Source organism: Giraffa tippelskirchi, chromosome 7, assembly GCF_054371585.1.
Source record: "Giraffa tippelskirchi isolate mGirTip1 chromosome 7, T2T-mGirTip1v1.2.pri, whole genome shotgun sequence".
NCBI lineage: Eukaryota > Metazoa > Chordata > Mammalia > Artiodactyla > Giraffidae > Giraffa > Giraffa tippelskirchi.
The window spans coordinates 153,620,140-153,635,245 of record NC_137281.1 but is presented as its reverse complement, the minus strand read 5'-3'; the positions used below and the strand labels follow the sequence as shown (position 1 = coordinate 153,635,245).

Here is a 15,106-nt window from a genome sequence, read left to right as displayed (position 1 = left end):
CCCAGAAGAGGTGTTTAACGTCATTATAAGTGTGATGGGAAAACTTTATGGTATATCCAGTGTGTGTGTGCCTCTGTGTGTGAATGTACAACCAGAGATGTATTTTAAATCCTACTGTAGATGAGATCTATACTATTTTTAATCCAATGAAAAGTGAAAGTGTTAGTCACTCAATCGTGTCCGACTCTCTGCAACCCCATGGATTGTACTCCGCCAGACTCCTCTGTCCATGGGATTTCCCAGGCAAGAATATTGGAGTGGGTAGCCATTCCCTTCTCTCCAGGGGATATTCCCAACCCAGCAATTGAACCGAACCTCCTGCATCACAGGCAGATTCTTTACCATCTGAGTCACCAGGGAAGCTCAAAAGATGCATTTTACTAGAAACACTCCTATCTTTATTATTCTGGAAACACACTTTCACCCTTGAAACCAGCTTGTCAGTAGTTTCAAGTGGTTCCTGTTATGCAGTTATTATTTCTGTTTTATAGTTGAAGAAACTAAGGTTCAAAGAGGTTGGTCAAATTTCAAAACTCAGTGGTGCTGTCACCATTGCAACATGAGCTCCTATGACTCTGTCCCTCTTTTGTTTTTTTTTTTTGGTCTATTTCACACTGTCTTCCTAATGTAACATAAAAGTTTCATTATATTCCCTGCATCTACCAGAACTTTTAAACACATGAAATTAGGTTAAAATGGAAAGGCACTTTGGTAAAGGATCTAGTATTATGATGCATATTTTGATGCATCTATATTTATCATCTGAGTTAAATTCACCCATTCCAGTCCATCTTAGTTTGCTGATTCCTAGAATGTCGACGTTCACTCTTGCCATCTCCTGTTTGACCACTTCCAATTTGCCTTGATTCATGTATTGGAGAAGGAAATGGCAACCCACTCCAGTATTCTTGCCTGGATAATCCCAGGGACGTGGGAGCCTGGTGGGCTGCCGTCTATGGGGTCTCACAGAGTCGGACACAACTGAAGCAACTTAGCAGCAGCAACAGCAGCATGGACCTAACATTCCAGGTTCCTATGCAATATTGCTCTTTACAGCATTGGACTTTGCTTCTATCACCTGTCACATCCACAGCTGGGTATTGTTTTTGCTTTGGCTCCATCCCATCATTCTTTCTGGAGTTATTTCTCCACTGATCTCCCGTAGCATATTGGGCACCTACCAACCTGGGGAGTTCATCTTTCAGTGTCCTATCTTTTTGCCTTTTCATACTGTTCATGGGGTTCTCAAGGCAAGAATACTGAAGTGGTTTGCCATGCCCTTCTCCAGTGGACCACATTCTGTCAGACCTCTCCACCATGACCCATCCGTCTTGGGTGGCCCCACATGGCATGGCTTAGTTTCATTGAGATAGACAAGGCTGTGGTCCGTGTGATCAGATTGGCTAGTTTTCTGTGATTATAGTTTCAGTGTGTCCGCCCTCTAATGCCCCCTCGCAACACCTACTGTCTTACTTGGGTTTCTCTTACCTTGGAGGTGGGGTATATCTTCACGGCTGCTCCAGCAAAGGGCAGACGCTGCTCCTTACCTTGGACAAGGGGTATCTACGCACGATGGCCCCTCCTGACCTTGAATGTGGAGTAACTCCTTTCGGCCCTCCTGTGCCCACGCAGCTGCTGCTCCTTGGAGGTGGGGTAGCTCCTCTCGGCCGCCGGCCCCAGCCTCGGCCATGGAGTAGCTCCTCTCAGCCACGCTTCTGTGTGGTCTGTTGCAGCCACTGCGCGAACCTGTATGCAGGTCAGGAAGCAACAGTTAGAACTGGACATGGAACAACAGACTGGTTCCAAATAGGAAAAGGAGTACGTTAAGGCTGTATATTGTCACCCTGCTTATTTAACTGATATGCATAGTACATCACGTGAAATGCTGGGCTGGAAGAAACACAAGCTGGAATCAAGATTGCCGGGAGAAATATCAATAACCTCAGATATGCAGATGACACCACCCTTATGGCAGAAAGTGAAGAAGAACTAAAGAGCCTCTTGATGAAAGTGAAAGAGGAGAGTGAAAATGTTGGCTTAGAGCTCAACATTCAGAAAACTAAGATCATGGCATCTGGTCCCATCACTTCATGGGAAATAGATGGGCAAAGAGTGGAAACAGTGTCAGACTTTATTTTTGGGGGCTCCAAAATCACTGCAGATGGTGATTGCAGCCATGAAATTAAAAGACGCTTACTCTTTGGAAGGAAGGTTATGACCAACCTAGATAGCATATTTAAAAGCAGAGACATTACTTTGCCAATAAAGGTCCATCTAGTCAAGGCTATGGTTTTTCCAGTAGTCATGTATGGATGTGAGAGTTGGATGGTGAAGAAAGCTGAGCGCCAAAAAATTGATGCTTTTGAACTGTGGTGTTGGAGAAGACTCTTGAGAGTCCCTTGGACTGCAAGAAGATCCAACCAGTCCGTCCTAAAGGAGATCAGTCCTGGGTGTTCATTGGAAGGACTGATGTTGAAGCTGAAACTCCAATACTTTGGCCACCTCATGCGAAGAGTTGACTCATTGGAAAAGACCCTGATGCTGGGAAGGATTGGGGGCAGGAGGAGAAGGGGACGACAGAGGATGAGATGCCTGGATGGCATCACCGACTCGATGGACATGAGTTTGGGTAGACTCTGGGAGTTGGTGATGGACAGGGAAGCCTGGTGTGCAGTGATTCATGGGGTCGAAAAGAGTCGGACATGACTGAGCGACTGAACTGAACTGATATTTATCATTACGTGTGTGTGTGTGTGTGTGTGTGTGTGTATGTGTGCGCATGCGCGCGCATCTGCTCAGTCGCTCAGCTGTGTCTGACTCTTTGTGATCCCATGGACTGTAGCCCACCAGGCTCCTCTGTGCATGGGATTTCCCAGGCAAGAATACTGGAGTGGGTTGCCATTTCCCAGGGTCAAACCCAGATCACTTGCATCTCCTGCATTGGAAGGCAGATTCTTTACCATTAGTACCACCTGGGAAGCCATTATATTCATCATTAAATTCTTGCTATTACAATTCTGTAAGAAGAGGGCATAATTATTTCTGAGTCATGGATAAGAGAAACCAAGGATCACAAAGTGTGTATTAACTAACAAAGGGTCACATACCGAGCAGTAGCCATTGAGCCAGTTTAGGGTTTTCTTAACTCCATTTTTTATGCAACACAGATAAATGCCATCCAATTTGAGGGATTTCCACTTATTTTGCTGAAATTAATTTTGCTGAGATAAATTATTTTGTGTTTTTAAATGACGTTGTGATCCAATTAATTTGTTCTTTTGTCCCAATCACAATTATCTGACTGAAGATAGTTTCTCCTACTATAGGGAGTTAATATAGAATTATTTTTAACATGTCCAATATTTCTGGGTCAAATTTTGAAGACTTAAATATTGCAAAAAAAAAAGGTTTGTCAGTCTGCTTAACTTCTATGTTAACACTGTCTTCACAAGAAGTAATGTATATGGGATGCAATGTATATGGGAATGATGAGACTCTACCTCTTTGTTACACCTCTCGTGGTATTTGTGCCGTCTGGGATAAATTGCTGTTATGCAGAAAAAGTAAGTGCTACCTTGTTAAAGTCAGCAGTTGTCAGATCTGTGTTAAACTCTGGGATACACTGAAATGAGAAACATTCTGTGGTATCTGAGTTACCATGTATCTCAGAACTCCTTCTCAAAGACACTCTGTCACTTCTTAGCGATGAAGTTATGATGAGTTGGAAACAGAAAATGAAAAAAAAGAAGAAGAAAGAAAGGACATGTAGAAGCTATTCTGAGAAACCTAGCATCATAAATATTGTCCTACTGGTTTGACCCTTGTAGAATTCAGAACGGATAAAGTTCTTGCTAGACTGATAACCAGGAAAGGATGATCATATTTTGCCCCCAGGAAATCAGAGGGAATGAATTATTTTTATGAGATAATCTCTACTTCTATGTGAAAAGTTTCAATACATCTAAATAAAGCTAAAATTCTGAATGATTTCTAATATCTTATATAGTTTAGTAAGGAGTTCATATTTTATGTATAAGTGTGGGTGGGATTTTATTGCCCCTATCAGCAGTATCAAAGATTACTTTCCTACTTCAGATTTTGTTCTTGTTTATCATATGCTTCATTCTGTCTCTGATATTTATCACTTGCATTTCCTAGAAAGAACAAAGAAACACCATTATCTGGCATCGTAACACTAAAAGCCCTGTTTTTTTTTCTTTTATTTCAAATTCTGCTGAAGCATTGTTAAATTCTCATGTTTTTCTTTCAAAAGTGTTACAGCTAAAGTGAAACATGAGACTTCATTGCAGAAATCATTAAAGCAGTTTCTAACAGCAAATCGGGGAATCACAAAGACATAAATCCTGTTATTTTGAAACCATGAAGGAAGTGAAGGTCACTGAGAAGTCTGAATATTCTGCCTAGCCATTTGGAGTTAGACTCAAAGGATTAAGTTAGACATTCAAGAGATGTGTTTTGAGATGAAGCTGTAAGCATTCTTTCTGGTGTCTCCCCCTTCCCAAGAATAAACACATAAAAAGATATAAGTGCTTGGAAAGACAGTCATGCACACAGTAAGTACTGTGGGAGCATTTACCTATGAAAGAGCCAAGCTAAGTAATTTACAAAACTCAAATAAGTTACAATCATAGCTAGGTAATTTAGTAAAGGGGTCAAAAATCAAAAGGATGACCACACATAAAATTGCAAAATAAAAAAAAAATATCTGCAAGCAAACACTGAACTTTGAGAGCCATATGTCAGTGATATGTAATAATTCAAAATACTCTTATAAAGTAGAAGAAAAAGATGCCAACTGTTGAACAAAGAAAATGTACATCTCTCTCTGTATTATTAGATTTCCTAATTGTTCAAGATCAGGTTTCTAGTTAAAGAGAAACTGAGATTGTGTAAAAGGAAAACAATCATGGAAAATAATATAATGTGGGAATATAGATGGGAAAGTCAAGAAGGGCCTTCCAAAGATTAAAGGAAGTAGGAAGGTAGGAAAGAGGAAAATCAAAACATCAAAAGCCATAGGATCTTATGACCCAGTAATTTCAATCCTAGATCTATGCATATATCAAGGGAATTAACACATATATCCATCAAAAGACACATACAAGAATGTTTATTCATGGTAGCCTCAGACCTCGAACACCCCACTATGTCCAGCAACAGGAGACTGGAAAATACAAACCATGATTTATTTATATAATAGGATATTATGCAGCAGTAAAAAAGAATAAACTACTGAGACATAAAACATGTTGGATACCTCTCATAGATATGCTGTGGCATAAAAGAAGCCAGACACAAAGAGTACCTATTGGAAACATCAGGATTGACTAATGTTGGAAGAAGTCAGGATAGCAAGGATACCTCCAGACTGTGGCTGGCTATGGGCTGAGAAGTAGGAGGACAAGGACTATTTTTGAGTGTTTAACGTGTTTATCTTAATCTGGATAGTAATTGAATGGGTGTACACAAATATGAAACACTGACAGACTGTAGATTTGAGCTCAACTTTAATACTCTTTGCATACATTTGTACTTCAATTTTTATGTAGGAAAAATATCAGGAGGGTTATATTAAGAAGGAATGCCATCTAGGTGCATAACTCCCCAAGGCATTGTGCCCATAAGCAAAGGAAAGGAAACCATGTGAAGAGGAAGGACACAGCTTTTAGATTCTGTAGTTGTCCCCTTTTAATGATTCTCGGGGTCATTAGTTTTTAAAGCATAATAAAAACATTTGATTATTCTGCAGCCAACACATTTCAGTAACGCAACTTCCTCCTCTATTCCTAAGACACAGATTGGGTCTTTGTCCTAGACACCAGATCGGAAAGGACTTCATGGTATAGTGGCTAGGCGTATACCATGACTCGTTATGCGATGAAACGTTTGTTCATCCATTCATTCACTACTGTCTAGCACTTTCTGCAAGTTAGAAGGTGTAGGTATACTTGCTCATATGGCATCAGGTGGGAGGAGTAGAGATTTAAGTCTGTAGAGACTAAAAGCTATAGGGTGCTATTGAAGAGTTTTAAGCAAGTGAGTGAATTGATCAGATTTGTAGGTACTAACAAGACTGTGAAGCATGCAGGAAGAGCACATGACAGAAAACAAAAGAAATTCAACCAGTAAGTGACTAAGGTCTGGGTTATACTACTGGCAGAGGAGATTTAGGAGAGGAAATAGCTGTGAAATCCACAATGTGGAGAAAATATTTCAAGATCTAGGAGCGTATGGTATGAAATGTGTGAAGTATAAAACTAGGTTACTCTTTGGACTCTGGTTAATCAACATCTGTCTCAGGACTTTCCATAGATTAAACCCTTTAACCTGCAAGCAGCTCTGTGAGGATGGTACCATTACCAGCCTCACATTGTGAAGGAGGGCACTGAGGCACAGAACACTTAAGCAGTTGACCTAAAAGTTATCTAGGAACAGCAGAATGAGGTTTTTGACCTAGACCAGCGATCCCAGGTTCTGTCCTCTTAACCACTGAAAGAAAACAGCTGTCCAGGCAGAGGGGAGAATAGCATTAGATCAGAAAAGGGTCTAAAAGACACAAGTAACGGCCCGTCCAAGATTGGGCATCTTTAACGGTGGCTGGTGAGGGCTGATGGAAAATAGAGCGAGCAGAGGAGAAGTGCACAGATGATGGAAAATCCTTGCATGTCACTCCGAAAACTGCTGGGCTTTTCCACCACTCCTGAAAGAAGCTCAACTGTTGACATTATGAATGTTCATCAAAAAGACTTCAATTTCTAGAAAACTTCAGTTCAGTTTCTCAACTTCCAAAGATGAGACTGGACAAGTTGTGCAGTCTCTCTGAATTTCACAAAGTTTGCTTTTAATTGGAGATCATTGGCAAGATTAAAAATAAAGGTCTTTGTAAATTCCAAAGCTGCCAAGCTTTACTTACATATTTATTCTCTGCCTTATTCTGGAAAGGCTCAGTAGTGTGCGTGCATGCATGTGTGTGCTTATGCACAGTCATGTGCAACTCTTTGTGACCCCATGGACTGTAGCCCACAAGGTTCCCCTGTCCATGGAATTTTCCAGGCAAGAATACTGGAGTGGGGTGCCACTTCCTACTCCAGGGGGTCTTCCCTACCCAGGGATTGAACCTGCGTCTCTTTCATCTCCTGCCTTAGCAGGTGGATTCTTTACCACTGCACCACTTGGGAAGCCTTGGTGGTGGTAAGATTGGTTATAAAACACTTTTAGTACCAGAAAAAAGTAAGTGGAAGAAAAGCAGACTTGTCATCATTGCTTATGTTCTCAAGAAAAGACACGAGCATCCCTTGACATCAGGTACAGTTGGAGCACTCCCCTGCTGCCTATTAGCCGTTGCTTAGTTCCAACTTCAGAGGAGCTTGATTTGGTGTTCCCTCTAGATATGTTTTCGAGTGGTGATTCACAGAGGCAAGATTTTTCTTTGGATAAGAAGCTGGAATTCACAACTAGCTGGAGATGTAATAAAAGCAGATCCAGAAAGTATAAAGACAAGAAGCTTGCAGAACAAAAGATGAGAGGCAAGTAAACTGTATTCCCACCCCATACAAAAAATGTGCTTTTGATGAAATTCCTCCAGGAGGTTGGAAATAACTGTTGAAATCTTGCAAAGCCCATGTGATTCCACAGGGAGAATATGTTAATCTTGATCGCTCTCTACCTTCCTACGCAGAATGTGCCGAAGTTAGGGTTTCAAGCAGCCTTGTAATGATGCTCCTCTAGCACAAATCAAGTGGAGCAGAATTAAGTAGGGAGGTGAAGAGGAAGCAAGGAGGGCTTCCCTGGTTGTTTGGGGATAAAGTAACCACTTGCCAATGCAGGAGACACCGGTTCCATCCCTGATCTGGGAAGATCCCACGTGTAACGGAGCAACTGGGCCCGTGCGCCACAACCACTGAGTCTGTGCTCCAGAGTCCGGCGGCCACAGCTACCGGAGACTGAAGCCTCTTCAGCCTGTGCTCTGCAACAAGAGAGGCCACCCCAAGGAGAAGCCCAAGCACCACAGCTGGAAAGGGGTCCCTGCTTGCCACAACGAGAAAAAAGCCCTTGTAGTAACGAAGACCCTGCACAGCCGAAAGTAATAAACAAATAAACAAAATTATAAAAAAAAGAAAAAGAGGAAGGAAGGAGATGACATACACCACTTCTGTAATGCTGGTGAGGAACCTGCACCACTCCATAGCATATACACCACGTGAGCACGATGATAATATAAATCCAATACTATCTAGACTGTGAAATTGCATTAGCAACTTACTTGTCATATAGAAGGCTTTCCATTTTCATTTTAATAGATTGAATCGTCTCCATTTTAAACAGGCCTGCTTGTACACAGCAGGTAAGCAAATAAATCGGACCCTGTACAGTCAATCTGTCTGTTTCCTGATCGATACTGACTGCTATGACCAAATTGATTACACAGCAATTCTTTAAACAACCAAAATTAACAGACTACAAGGTACATTTTTTTCAAATATATGCATAACTACCACTCATCGTGTTCAATCGATACACAGACAATGCCTCTTTGATTAATAGATCACTGGAAACCCTTGGGTCATGTCTTCCTCCCTCCTCCCCTCTTCTCTCTCACCCTTCCGCCTTTTTTTCAACTCACTATTCAGTCCCTACATTTTGTTGGACTCTTAGTGACTCCATGGACTGCAGCACACCAGGCTCCCTGTCCTTCACTATCTCCCAGAGTTTGCTCAAACTCATGTCCATTGAGTCAGTGATGCCCTCCAACCATCTTATCCTCTGTCAACCCCTGCTCCTCCTGCCTTCAATCTTTCCCACCATCAGGGTCTTTTCCAATGAGTTGACTCTTTGCATAAGGTAGACAAAGTATTGGAGCTTCAGCTTCAGCATCAGTCCTTCCAATGAATATCCAGGGTTGACTCCCTTTAAGATTGACTGGTTTGATTTCCTTGTAGTCCAAGGGAATCTCAAGAGTCTTCTCCAGCCCCACAGTTTGAAAGCATCAATTCTTCAGCATGCAGCCTTCTTTATGGCCCAACTCTCACATCCATATATAACTCCTGGAAAAACCACAGCTTTAACTCTATGGACCTTTGTCAGAGAGGTGATGTCTCTGCTTTTTAATACTGACTAGGATGGTCATAGCTTTTCTTCCAAGGAGCAAGTGCTTATTAACTTCATGGCTGCAGTCACCATCTGCAGTGATTTTGGAACCCATGAAAATAAAATCTGTCACTGTTTCCATTTTTCCTCATCTATTTGCCATGAAGTGATGGGACGGGGTGCCATGATCTTAATTTTCTGAATGTTGAGTTTTAAACCAGCTTCTTCAGTCTCCTCTTTCCCCCTCATCAAAAGGCTCTTTAGTTCTTGTTCTCTTTCTGCCATTAGAGTGGTACCATCTGTATATTTGAGGTTGTTGATACTTTTTGCGGCAATCTTGATTTCAGCTTATAAGTCATCCAGCCCAATATTTTGCATGACGTAATTTGCATGTAAGTTAAATAAACACGGTGACAATATACAGCCTTGAATACTCCCAATTTTGAACCAGTCTGTTGTCGCATTTCTGGTTCTAACTGTTGCTTCTTGACCAGTATACAGGTTTCTTAGGAGACAATTAAGGTTGTCTGTCGTTCCCATCTCTTTAAGAATTTTCCAAAGGTTACCAATTTATTGTAAAGGATACTGAAGGATAAAAATCAACAGCCAGATAAAGAGAGAAATACAAAGGATGAGGTTCCAAAAGAAGGAGGTTCCATCCATGTGGAGTTTGGGGCCTGGCTTGGTGGCTAATGGGCTTCTCTGGTGGCTGAATGGTAAAGAATCTGCTTTCCAATGCAGGAGACTCTGATTTGATCCCTGGGTCAGGAAGATTCCCTGGAGAAGAAAATGGTAACTCTCTCCAGTATTCTTGTCTGCGAAATCCCATGGACAGAGGAGAGTGGTGAGCTGCAGGCCACGGGCTTGCAAAGAGTCAGACGCAACTTAATGACAAAACAACAACAAATGATGGCCAATGGAAGTGTTCTGATTCATCAGCTTGGAAGCTCACCAAAGACTCTGTTTCTGGGTTTTTATGGCGGCTTCATTACATAGGCATGATTCATAAATTACCTGGCCGTTAGTAATTGATTCAACTTCTATCCCCTCTGCCCTCCCTGGAAATCATGGGGTGGGACAGAACGTTCCACCCATCTGTCCAAGGCTGGTTCCCCTTGCAACCAGTCCCCATCCTTAGATGCTTTCCAAAATTTACTTTATAACAGAAAACCAGTGGCTTGTTATGAATAGCAAGACACCCACTTCACCTCCATGGCCCTGAAACGTCTTCAAGAACTGGAACAAGAGACAAAATATTACAACAAAAGCCGTTCCTGTGGCTCCCACCACTCAGGGCACTCTGAGGGCTCTAGCTGCCGCAAGCCAAGAATCATTGAGGAAGACCAACTATATATTTCTCAGCTGGGTCATCTGAATGATCAAACATATATTTATCATAGATGACAATTTTGTACCAGCTGCTTCCGAGTGGCTTTCTTGGTGCCTAGTATAAGCAGGATGTGCCTTGGGTGCTGCTGCGTTTGGGAAGAAAGGATGTGAGAGGAGTCTGGGAGTTGGTATGACTTGTCACCCTCTCTCCTCCCTTGTTCAAGTCTCCTTAGTTTTTCCTTCTTTATTCGGTCGCCACATTCCGCTGTGCATATGTGATGTTCACATTTAGTGCATCTAAGCATTGTATTAGTTCAGTGACATGATCTGCAAGGAGCAGTTGGCAAACAACACTTAAACAAAACAAATTATTTGCTTCAAGTGCACGAAAAGAGAGACAAGTGTTCCTTGTCTCGAGAGGGGCAGTGTTTGTGTTGGGGGGTGGGGGTGAGAGGGGTGGGGAGGTTGAGGTGGTGGTATAGGTTTAAGATGCAATCTGTGCGGTTTCTTTGGCATTAACCCCAAGTTAGTCCTGGATTTTTAAACATGTATGATACTTTGCCAAATTGTCGTGGACAATTTGCAGTATTTCTCTCATGATCAATCAATGTTGTATGTTTAAGCAGAATATTGATAGTAAAGACATTTGGCAAAATAAATTTTAACTAATATATAACTATAAATTATATATTTTAAAGACTATAAAGAATAATTCTTTGTGAAAATGAAACAAACAAAAAAAATCAAGTTTCCATATCTCTCTCCTCATCTCATTTTGACCCAGAATTCAGCTGCTCTTTTGACAGTGTAGAGTTATAGAGGAAGAACACTGTCTCAGCTGTCTGAGTATTGAATACCAGATGAACCCCAGTCTTATCTCTACAGCTGGAGTCCTGGATATTGGCAGGAGGGGACATGGGAGAAGTTTTGTTTGCTGCAGCTAATCTCACACTTCATTAGCGCCTTAGTGACTAGTAATCTCACTTCATTAAATGTGTTTATTTGGCAGTGTCAGCTTTCCTTCTGAAATGCCCTTAAATAACAGTGGTGGCTCCTTTAAGGTGGATGCCTCACAAAAGTGGAGAATAAAATTGTGCTGGAACAGGCAATAATACCATCAGGGCTTTAATTTAAAATGAACAGCCCAGGGTCATTTGGGTATTTCAGATTGAGAGATTCAAACTCTTATGCTGGGAAATGTAATAGAAAAATTGCAGTATAGTTTTGAAAGCCCATTTCTGATGAATTTTGGGGACTTGTTAAACCTGGAAAAAGGTACCTTACTTATTTTCTCCTTATTTTCTTCTAAATTTAGTAATAAAGCCATGATGTCAATGATGTGAGTAAGCTGAGAATAAATGCATGAAAGAAAATAAAAGTCATGACTGAAGATGTCTCCCTGGAATTATATTAAATATTATGTAAAAAAATAGATATCACACATGTGCATGCAAATAAATAACTCTAAGATCAGCATATACGAAATGATCAAATCCTAATACTAAAGGATAAGTTTAAGACTCATTGTGATATGACTCCTATGCCCACTAAGGTATTCTCTGATAGCAGAAATTCACTGTTTCATGATAATTATTAATTCTTTAGCTGTAATCGCAGTCAAATAAAAGGTAATATAACCAATTCTAAAGCGCTTGCTTACCCCAGGGACTTAAAATGAAGTTCAGATTCCTTGGATTTGTGTCAGAGACTGCTAATAAACATTGCATATGAAGATCTTTTTATTCTTTTAGTGAATAATATTCCTAGTCAGTCTCTACCCTTGATTTTAGTCACCTCCAGGGGAATCAATTTAACTGATACTGCTTCAAATAAAAGCATTTTAGGAGGCAATTTTCTCTTGTTTCCTGCTGCAGTAGTGTATGTAGAGAAAATCTATCAATATATTTTAATAGAAATCAGAAACACCTAACTATTTGTATATTATCATATATTATCTGAGGGATAATATTCACTGGTATTGTGATTTTAACTCCTCACCTATATTTACTTAAATATTTTTAAGAGATATCACCAATCATTCTGCATAAACTTCAGAAAATATCCAGTAAGTGCACCTATGTTGACAGAAAGCTTTATTATTCTTTCGTATTCTCTTGCAAAATAACTTTTAATATCAACAATAAGGTAAGATAGGATAGTGACAGAATATATCTTTACTATCGTAACCAAAAGAAAAATCAAAATGGTAAAGAAACTAAACCTGTAATTACAGAAAAAAATGTTACGACACAATAGTGACATGAAATACAGTTATCTGGAGTTAAATGGACCCACCCAAATTAAGATGACATATCCTGATGGACTTGTATGCTTTGCTGGAAATATGTTGGTTATCCACTTACTTAGAGATAGTCAATGAGAGTCGGCTATGTTTGAGGCACTGTTTATGATCCAGGAATCAGAGAAAGTGTTTAAGCAACAGATAAAATCTCTGATCTCATGGCGAAAAAATTGTACTGAAATTGAGGGAAAACGTCTTGTGGATGATACACAGTGCCCAGCGACAGACCAATGCTGCTATTGAGAGTGATCACAATAAAGATACAGCAAAACAGAATAAAACAAACTCCTTCATAGAATACAAAAACATATGCTGGGGGACAGTAGAAATTTAGATACAGTGAGAACTGGGTAGGCCAAGATTCCAAAAATGGAAGAACTTCAAAAAAGTGATCTGATGATATGTAGTCACTTTTGCCTTTACAGCAATTTCTGGTTATGAATAGGGGTAGAAAGCTGAAAATTTATCCACTGAGTATTTCTGCTGGTGTTCAGAATACAATAGCAAAACTTTGGACAGATTTTGAAAGTGGACTCAAGAATATAGCTAGTTGCCTTATTGATACATTGGCCGTATTTGAGAGCAGCATACATTGAAAAGCATAGATTTAAAATTTTAAAAAGGCTATAAAAAGAAGAACTGAAGTGTCAACAATCTCCTGAGACAAAGGTTAGTGTTCCATACTTATCCAGGGTTAGAGGCTTAAAGAAAATGAGCTCTCTATTGAAAGCCTGAAGATTAAGCCTTACCAAGAGAACAAGTTAGCTACTATTCAAAACAGTGTTTTGTTAAAATAAGCAGTCTCCAGCCCTTAAGTATGGCAAATTTGAAGCAAACACTTCTCTGGTAGCCTCGCCAGGCACGTTTTACATATACTTTCAGATTTAATCAGAAATTACTTCACATGTCATAACGAAGGCAACATGTCTAAAATCCAAGAAAAATATCAGACCACAAACGTCAATCCACAAATGTTCTATATACAACATTTAATCATAAAGGACACTATGATTATGATAAAGATGCTTAAAAAAATGAAAAAATGAAGACAAAGTTGAAATATGGATAATTTAACCAGATGATTATAATCTTCAAAATAATCAAAAGGAAATTCTAGAATGGAAGTACGTTTCAATATCTTAAAATTAATCACTGTAATTCAGCAAATCAACAGACTAAAAAGAATAAACAATGATAAGCTCAAAAGATGCATAAGAAGCATTTGGCATTTTTCAGTATCTATCGTTGATCAAAATTTTCAGCAAACTAAACCTGATCAGGAAAATCTATAAAAACTTAAAACTAATGTAGTTGTTAGAATACCAAGGTGATAATGGCTCTTTTTAACACTCCTGTGAAACATTATATTGGGAGTCTTATGCAATGCAGTAAGCCATAAAAGAGAAATAAAATGTAGACAGATTAGGAAAATGACAAAAGTTTCTCCATTCTCATGATGCCATGCCAATATAAATTTTTGTAAAGAATTTGCACAAAATGATGCTAGAACTAATAAGTGATTGTTCATGGTCACAGGATATAAATTATTTAAAAATCAATTGTATATCCATGTATTAGCAATGAACTATTGGATATTGAATTTCTTAAAGTATGATTTGCAAAATTTCTAAAAAGATTAGGAAATACTTAAATGAAATCTAACAATATACATGCATAATTTGTGTGCTAAAACTACAAAAAGCTGATGAAAGAAATGAAAGAAGATTTAAGTAAATGGAGAGATACATATTCTTGCCAGCAAGAGAGAGACTCAAGACTCATTATTAGGATATTCAGTTCAGTTCAGCCACTCAGTTGTGTCCAACTCTTTGCAACCCCAAGAACCGCAGCACGCCAGGCCTCCCTGTCCATCACCAACTCCCGGAGTCCACCAAAACCCATGTCCATCGAGTTGATGATGCCATCCAGACATCTCATCCTCTATTGTCCCCTTCTCCTCCTGCCCTCAATCTTTCCCAGCATCAGGGTCTTTTGAAATGAGCTAGCTATTCACATCATGTGGCCAAAGTATTGGAATTTCAGCTTCAACATCAGTCCTTCCAATGAACACCCAGGACTGATCTCCTTTAGGATGGACTTGTTGGATCTCCTTGCAGTCCAAGGGACTCTCAAGAATCTTCTCCAACACCACAGTTCAAAACCATCAATTCTTCAGCACTCAGCTTTCTTTATAGTCCAAATCTCACATCCATACATGACCACTGGAAAAACCATAGCCTTGACTAGACGGACCTCTGTTGACAAAGTAATGTCTCTGCTTTTTAATATGCTGTCTAGGTTGGTCATAACTTTCCTTCCAAGGAGTAAGCGTCTTTTAACTTCATGGCTGCAATCACCATCTGCAGT

General features: G+C 39.9%; 1 long non-coding RNA gene across 1 annotated transcript in view; it reads right to left on the bottom strand.

The window, feature by feature from the left end:
* Nucleotides 1-584: 584 nt before the first annotated feature.
* LOC145513673 (uncharacterized) overlaps nt 585-15,106 on the bottom strand; it is a 70,690-nt gene continuing 56,168 nt past the window's right edge. Inside the window, exon 4 of the long non-coding RNA XR_014059687.1 lies at nt 585-1,746. This is a non-coding gene — a long non-coding RNA (uncharacterized LOC145513673). The remainder of the gene's footprint in view (nt 1,747-15,106) is intronic.